We start from the raw sequence: 7,612 nt of genomic DNA on the forward strand, positions 1-7,612 counted from the left end.
CCGCGGTCAACATTTAAATGAAATTATCTTCAAAAAGTAAATGTCATGAACCAATCTAACGTTTCAAATAAAGAACCGATGAGATTTTGCAAATTTTATGCGTTTTTTTTTTTAAAAAAGTTATCAAGCTCTTAAAAAATCACCCGATAGTACCGTTACCGATAAACCTGCTGAGATAGAAAAAAAACCTCATGGAATTGTCTGAATCTGCGATTTATGATGATACTGGTGTAAGTATTTTCTTTGTGTAAGTTTGTAGCTTTAGAATAACTAGTCACCTAATAATGTGTAATTACATTTCAGTGTTTTCACTTAACCTTAATACTATTTATGACGACAAGTGTAATGAAATATATACAAAATGTTAAATATATTTTCAGAATGAATTCTCCAAACATAGTCAGAGTAAAGACTTGTAGAAACAGATTACACTCATAGATGTGTTTGAAAGAAGTTCAGGCTATGAAGGTATTTTTTGTTGATATCAGATTGCTGTATTGTTATCTTTTTAGTTCATAAGAATGTTCTAATTTTATTATTATTTTTTTTTCAATTTAGCAGAGGGTCATAAAAAAAGCCAAATAAATCAAGCTTTGGCCTACATGATTTGCAAAGACTACATGCCTTTATTTGTGTGGAAAAATCAGGATTCAAAAGATTATTTTTTGTTGATATCAGATTGCTGTATTGTTATCTTTTTAGTTCATAAGAATGTTCTAATTTTATTATTTTTTTCAATTTAGCAGAGTGTCGTAAAACAAGCCAAATAAATCAATCTTTGGTCTACATGATTTGCAAAGACAACATGCCTCTATCTTGTGTGGTAAAATCAGGATTGAAAAGATTGATGAGCGTCATTTGTCCACGCTATAAGRTTCCATCACGAACTACAGTAAGCGAACTATAATATAAAATTATTATCCGTTCCCACGACAGTCGGGCCTACGAAACCGAAACAGACTCGGATTTTTATCCGGCCTAGGACTGTAAACTCGGCAGTATTTCTGCCGTTACAACAAAAACAACAACATAAAATTATTATCTTATCCTTTTTATTTTTAAATGTTATTTTATTATTCATTTCTCATCACAGAAAACTGGCTTAATCGAACAACGATATGCCACTACCAAAGCCACTGTAAAACAAAAATTAAGTGAGATAAATAACATTGCTTTAACATGTGATATATTAACTCTCATGAACTCGACACGAAGTTTCATCGTAGTAACAGCAAATAATTGCATCAAATTAAAAAAAAAAAAATTGTAAGTTATAAAAAATTTCATAAACTGGACTAATATTGGTCTTCTTTCCTGTAGGCACACTGCTGATTATATAAAAGAATGCTTTGAAAATATTACCGACGAGTTTTCAATAGAAATGGATTGCATCTTATCAATTACAACTGATGGTGGTGCTAACATGGTTGCTGCAGTGAAGAAATTTTTGGAAGATGGAAAAAGAATTCCTTGCATGGCACATTTGTTGAATAGTGGATGGCGCAACAAGAGATAATGCTCCAATTTCTCAAATTTACAATCGTGTCAAAGCCATTGTAACATATTATATTTCAAACAATCTGTGAACGCCGTGGATGATTTGCGAGTAGAAAAAAAGGGACAGAATAAAGAGGGAGAAGTATTAACACTTATAAAATCAGTAAGCACAAGGTGGAATTCTTGTCTTGATATGTTGGAAAGATTCAACAGATTATCAGCTATTGTGTCTAAGATTTTGGCAACCAGGCGGAACGCACCTGATATGATAACTTCTTCAGAGTTAGGTGTCATACGAGGTCTAATAATATTTAAGCAAGCTACTGAAGAAATTAGCGGCGATCAGTCCCTGACTTCAAGTTTGGTGATTCCCATTGCAAACTTACTTCAGAAAGGCCTTGAACAAGTAAAACGTTTCACCGAATTTCGTATTGCTGTTCAGAAGAGTTTGCTAAATTTAGTTATTGCCAAACTAGAACCACTAGAGCGACATTTACATCTGGCCAAAGCAACAATTTTAGACCCACGCTTTAAGCGTATTCATTTTAGTTTAGCGCTAGCTGTTTCCACTGCAATAACCGCACTGTCAAAAGAAATACGTTTAGAACATAGACGTAGAGGACAACTTTCACCTGAACTCAGACAAACTCGCACTACCATAATTCCGAATTCAGAAAATTCTTGGCTGTCGTTGTGGTCCGGACATGAAAAAATTACGATAGATATTGCTGCAGCTTCAGCAAACTCTTTACTTTCAACTTCCACCAGTGATAGTATGCCTAGCGAACTAAAGCAATATCTAGATCAGTCTATAATACCCAGAAAAGAGAATCCTACAAAATTCTGGCTTAATTGTCGTCATTTTACCCCAGACATAGCTCTCGGTTTCCTCAGAGAGAGTGGAATCTGCTATGAATCTCGCAGTACCCGATAACAGAAGTCGGCTTACAGCCGAGCACGTAAATCAAAGAGTTTTTCTTATGTCTGTAGCAGATAAATATTGGTTTGATTAATAAATAATTAATGTTTTAATTGTTGTTCTTGATTTATTAAAAATTATGTCTATTGATTAGCATTTATCTAGTAAGGTAAGATGATTAATGTAGGTTAGGCCAAATATTTTTTTCTTTCGTATCATACCGATATATCGATATTTTTAAATAAAAATATCAATACCGATATTGATATATTCAAAAATTAGCGATACAATATATATCGATACTTTATTCCATTTCCGACATCACTATTGTAGAATATTGTAGCATGGAAGGCATTCAGAATCTTCTAATTGCCAAGTAGAACGAATAAATCGCATCATTATATCACTTTTAACTAAATTATGTCACAATAATTTTGAAAATTGGTCAAAGACGTAGATATAGTCCAGCCTTTATTAAATAATACACCACCCAGACGTATATGTATAGCTCCATTCAAAATAATAACAGTCTTAGACATGCACATACCTGAAGATATAGGATTTAGAAGGTTATTATTGTTAAAATAATTAGAAGGCGAACGCGAAAGTGTGAGAAATAAAGCTGAAGAAAATAATCCAAGATTCCGGAAGTAAATATGCGCACTTTTAATTCGAAAAGTAAACAGAAACAGAGTGCAAAATAGGCCATTTAGTAGCAATTAAGCAGACGCAGTTTGGACCAGGACTAAAGATTAAGGCAAAATTCTTCGGTCCATATTCCGTTCAGCAATAGCTAGGGCAAGAAAATATGACGTTGAAAAAGTAGGTGACCACGAAGGTCCTTATAAAACCACAACGATAGCTGAATTTATGAAATAATGGACTCTTTCGTTTGAGTCGAACGACTCGAAGCGGACAGATATATAAGTACTATAGGATGCAACCAAGCATAAGCAGCCGTAGTCAATCCCCACAAACAAGATAGTTGCTATTTAAATTACAGTAGATACACATCTAAATGTTCAATCAGTGTCAACTTATTTCCCACATACATAAAATACAAATTTATATTAAAACCGAAATCGCTTCTTACAGCTAATATTTTGCGCCATCAACTACTACAGTACAACAGTAAGCCGAATATATTCACCTAGGGGGACTAGGATGTTTAAATGAGTTAAGTCTCCATCCAATATACCCGAAAAACTGACACACCCTAATAAAACACAGCTCAATTCACTACAGCTGATGAAAATACAATACAACTGACGACACCTGTACACCAACCCACTTATCAAAAAGGATAGACATCGGGAAAGCAGACACAATTCGTTCTACACTATTCGCACCCTACACTACTTCGATAGACATTAACCCTGCGCGCTAAGTTCAACATAGTACGAGCGATCACTTAAATTCATCGGGACTCGTCTACTCGCCGGGAATTTCAATCGTACATGCGCACGTAGCGAATACATTTACATTTATTTCACATATTTAATGGAGGATGGAGTAGAAGTTCACGCAAGTGAGGAAAGTTTTCTGATCGCCATTCACGTGGGAGTGGCCAGAAACGACTCTTTTACATATGACTCAAGCAGCTCACGACTTCCGGTCTTTGACCAAGTATCCTCTGGGTAGCCTAAGAACATCCGTTCGAAGGTGAGCTAAAGTGAGAAGGCGAAACATTCCCTGCATANGACCTGGCTTCACTTGGAATATCTAATTGGCGCCACGTAGCGAAAGGAAGAAACGACTGGCGCGCTGTTGTTAACTCGGCTATAATCGCGTAAGCGGTGACTACGCCAATCAAGAAGAAGAAGATTTAATTGTTAAATTCCAATATTATATAAAAAACACGACCATTGTTCTTCTTGCCCCCTTTTAATCAGGCATAATGAAAGAAAAAGTTTCTAAAAAATGTTGACAGCGTCGTCAAATCTGGATCGATTTTGAGAATTGGAAGATATATCAACTGATGAAGCTATCCAAGAAACTAACACCACTTTAACGCAGTTTGAAGAAAATACTGATGGCAGATTTATTGTAGAAGTTTCATTTAACATTGGACGTCTAAAGTCGCAAAGTTATATATTCAGAAGCTTTGAACTCTTCTCTTGACCGAATCAGCCGTTCATATATTACAATATTCTGCAATGGGTGCTCTCGTGTCCTTGTATATTTCTATATAGGATTTTTGCAATTTGCAATCTTGCAAGACCAAGAGAATTCCTCTATTGTGTTTTTCTGTTTGTTGGCTTTTCTGTCGTTATGTTGTTTGTACTGTACTGGACTTGACTATGCTGGGCCCATCCACATGCGATTTTCTAAAAGCCGGGAGCACAAATCATTCAAAGGTTATGTTGCAGTTTTTGTATGAATTTCAACGATAGCGATATATCTAACAGTAAGTGGTTTGTCAACAGCAGCGTTACGATGGTTTTTTGCTAGAAGAGGAAAGAGTCTTCAAATACATATACTCCGACAATGGAACTAATTTTGTGGGAGCGAATAGATGTTTTAATAACGAGTTTAAGATGCAATTAAGAAAACTTCTGAAGAATGAACTTCTGAATTTGGGTGGCCGGAGTTAAGGGTATTAAGTACCACTTAAAAAGAAAAGTTGGAGGCACAAAGCTCACTTTTGAAGAAATATTTATTATTAAATATCAGTTTTAACATAAATAGAAGCTTCTATAAATATGGCATTAACGCTGATAATGGAACAAATACGTTAGCACCACGAAATTTCCTGATAGGGTAACCTATAATATCAAAACCCTCTTTTGGAACAGATTTTAACATTACCCCTACAGCAAAAAAACAAATGCAAAAACCCAACGGACAATATTAAACAAGGTGATGTTCTACTATAAAATACGGGAATATTCAACCAACAAAATGACCTCTTGGAAAAGTCATAGAAACACATCCAAGAAGTTGTGGTCGTGTTCGAGTCGTGACGTTGAAACTTTCCAACCATACATTAAAAAGGCCACAAGTTATTAAGTAGACGAACAATAACACATACATTAAAGAAGTAAAAGCTTTTGTAAACACAACCTCACTAAGGCGAAAGCAAACCACAAATTCAATATAATGAAAGAATATTAAGAGCAATGCCAAAAAGTGAATTCTTAGTCTACAACTTTGGAATAAATTCTTACTTCTTAATATCACAAGCAGATATAAATATGTAGCCAAAAGCATCAATGACCACTTAATATGCAAAGGGAAATCACCTTGGCAACATGCATGGCATAAAATTACACATGAAAGACATATGTACTCAACAGTCAATAATACAAACATATTTACATAGGTAAATAAATTGTACAAATTTACATATAACTGTCCAGATACATCCAAAGTAAGCAGGATTTTTGAATCTAGCGCCCCCTGGTGGCGCCATCTATATGTCAACTGGTGCGTTAGATTCTGCTATCTTTATCGATTGCGAAGCGACAATTCATAACATTTCATTGATTAGAAGTGAAGTTATAGAGTTTTAAGTGTTAGTATGTTTGGATTCTCGGTGCGAAAGTTAGCTTCGAGCAAAGAGCCAACATTAAATTTTGTTTTAAAATTGGTAACAATTTTACCGAAACGTTTCAAGTTTATGGCAATGATTGCCCATAGCGGAGTGCACGAGTGGTTTCAACGTTTTCATAGTGATCGTGAGGACATAAATGACACATAAAAACATGTGGGCCAATCAAAATTCGTGATCACCGGAAATTCCAACGAAACTGTGAGTGAAATCATCAAAAATCAGCCGATACCACCTTATACATACACCTTTCAATTTTGCAAACATTTATACTAATAGAATCTTAAATAATTTAAAACAAGATAAGATTCATGGGTCAAACCAACCTCGATTAAGACGCTTTGGCTATCCTGAACCAATGGAACAAACTGAGGTAAATTTTCACTTAAAAGACTCGGAAGGTTCCCCATAATTGAATTCAAATTTAATAAAAAATATTGTAAATTTTTAGTCGACACAGCTTCATCAGTTAGTTCAATAAAGCTAGGAATATTCAACGAAAAGATTATTTATGTTCAGCCAATAACATTGACAACAGCGATGGGAAAATTTGTCTAAATGAAACCCAGAAATTGGTTAGTGATGAACATATGAAAAAACTTAAATTTTTCGTTTATAATTTTTCGAATAACTACGACGGTTTACTTGGTTGTAATATACTTAAGCTACTTAAAGCTAAAATTGATCTGGAAAAACATATAATACAATGAATGGTATTCGGTATAACTTTTTCAAGAATATTCAAATTCTGAAAATTTTAATAATTGCCTTCAAGCATTAAGTATGAAAGAAAATCATAACACTAAAGATAGTAAATTTACACATGAACATTTCAATTCAGAAGAGTTAAATAAATTAAAAAACCTTTAAATAAATTTGAAAATATTTTTAAAGAGGGGATAAACTCACCTTTTCTCATAAAATAAAACATAGAATTAAAACGGTCCATGAAGATCCAATATATGTAAAGTCGTATAGATGTCTTGAAATTCATTAGTCAGAAGTAAATAAACAAATAAAAGAAATGCTTGAAAATCAAATCATTTCTCATTCGCCATATTCAGCACCAATTTGGGTGGTACCAAAGAAGTCAGATGCTTCAGGTAAAAAGAAGTGGAGGATTGTTGTAGATTTTCGCAAGCTCAATAGTATTACTATCAATCACAGGTATCCCACTCCAAATATAGATGAAATTCTTGAAAAACTAGGTAGGTGTATGTATTTTTCAACATTAGACTTAGCGCAAGGCTTCCATAAAATAGAAATGGATTCGGCAGATAGAAAAAACACCTTTCTCTAATCAGAGCGGACATTTTGAATTTCTAAGAATGCCATTTGGGCTTAATAATGCCCAAGCCACCTTCCAGAGACTGATGAATACGGTTCTAGACCGTTTAATAGGGAGAGATTGCATGGTTTACTTTGACGACATTGTAGTATTCAGTGTCATTACAGGAACACATAGAATCTCTAGAAATTTTCTGAAATAACTAAAGCTTTGACTAACTGTCTTAAAAAAGACAATAAAATAAGTAGTTCAGATGAGAAATGCGTGGAAGTTATAAACACTATAAAAATGATCCAATTTTGGAATATCCGAATTATGAAAAAATATTTACTTTGACGACTGATGTGTCGAATGTGGC

General features: G+C 34.2%; 1 pseudogene; it reads left to right on the forward strand.

The window, feature by feature from the left end:
* LOC108976446 overlaps positions 1 to 1,586 on the forward strand; it is a 1,979-nt pseudogene extending 393 nt beyond the window's left edge.
* The last annotated feature ends 6,026 nt before the right edge of the window (positions 1,587 to 7,612 follow it).

This window comes from Bactrocera latifrons, unplaced genomic scaffold, assembly GCF_001853355.1.
Source record: "Bactrocera latifrons isolate USDA-ARS-PBARC rearing strain unplaced genomic scaffold, ASM185335v1 scaffold_765, whole genome shotgun sequence".
Classification (NCBI taxonomy): Eukaryota; Metazoa; Arthropoda; class Insecta; order Diptera; family Tephritidae; genus Bactrocera; species Bactrocera latifrons.